We start from the raw sequence: 1,671 nt of genomic DNA on the forward strand, positions 1-1,671 counted from the left end.
ATCTTTTGGATATTATAAATGCTGCTGCTGTGAACAAGGATGTGAATGTACGAATACATCAGTCTCAGCAGCTTGATTTTTGTGAGTCCATCCATGAAGAATGAATCTGTGGTTTATGTACTGATGCTATCAAATTGCTGAGCCTTTAAAGGCCCCAAACTGGAACAAACTCACTGGGAGCAAGTGACGGTTTCCTGGGTGATTTATTATTATATGAGGGGAGGGAACACTAGAATGTACAGATTTGATGTTGGGAAAATGGATTTTCTTGATAATAATGCTGCTTTTGCAAACAGCATATTTTTCCAAGAGCTACTCAAATGTTGCTAATATTCATGTTCTTTTGCAAAATAAAATTCTCAAGTAGCCTGATGTTTTGCTTCTCAAATTAAAATCACTTGCAAGTTCATAAATATTATTCTCCAGAGAACATATTACTCAGAGACAATCATTTCAGTTAAAATACCTCTTATACTCTGTGTTTAGGGACATCTCAGAAATAAAACATCTCCAAATGAAATGAGAGCATTTCCCATGTTGACTTTGACCAACTTGGGCATATTTCAATTTTCTTTTTATAACTGTTTTATCTAGGAAGCAATTACTTTGTCCAGTCTGTTCTCCACTTTAGCCTTTCTACAGTAAATTGGATACTTTTAGGGAGAAATCACCACCATTCATTGTTTAGTAAATCTGTTACAGCTTATGTAATTAGAGCATTCATTAACACTTTAATAGTATTTAGATTTAAAGTCACAGGGCAAAGCAGGGAGGGATGTATCAGTGACCTGAGTGAGTTACTAAGCTTGCTTTTCCTTCTATTTTTCCTGAAGCTAAACTTATCAGCTGTGTTTGCCATTGGATCAACTATCTTACCAACTAAAAAAAAATACATTTCATATGCTGTTTCAATACAAGGATTACCAGACATAATACCAGTGTAAATCAGGAAAATATACTTGTACAGTTGTACATTTCCATTCCTCTGCTCTTTCAGAGCCTGCAAGAAGTGGGCAAAAGAGGTATTAAGAGTACAGCCCTCTACCTTGAAGGCACTGTCACAATCAAAACACCACTTCGAGGGAGACAGTGCTAATTCTCTGTTTGAAGGAGTGTGTGAAGAGATGACAGCCATGCACTGTTTGTTGTGCAGGTTAACTTTTGCTGTGACAGGCAAAGTCAGGATGAAGAAACTCATGATTTTGTAGGCTTTTTATTGAGCTGATTCATCACCAAAGAAGCTTATTTCTGTACATGGCAAGGTACATGGAAGAACTGGTTCCATCCATTGCATTTTTGGATTGACAACCACATGAATTATTAGCAGCATCTGTGAAAGCCATTTTCCATGGCTCTGTAGCTCTTGTACTATCTCAGGGTTTCCCAGCATTTATTTCTGGAGAATGCATATAGCTCCTAAAAGGAAACTGAATCTATGGCCTAGCAAATTTGGGAATCAATGGATTGAGCTAAATCAGAGTTCTTCCCAAAAGCTTTAGCTTAGTGCTACCTCCTCAGGAGGAAGATGTACTGAGAAAAGCCCCAAGTGACCTGGTGTAAGGAGCTGAGGGTTTATGGACTCTCCACGCAGAGGGGAACTCTGCTCTGCCCCTTGCTACTTGTTGATTTGGTCAAGTCATCAAGCTTTCTAGAAGTTGAGATTCTTTATCT

The sequence above is a fragment of the Lepus europaeus genome, chromosome 6 (genome assembly GCF_033115175.1).
Source record: "Lepus europaeus isolate LE1 chromosome 6, mLepTim1.pri, whole genome shotgun sequence".
NCBI lineage: Eukaryota > Metazoa > Chordata > Mammalia > Lagomorpha > Leporidae > Lepus > Lepus europaeus.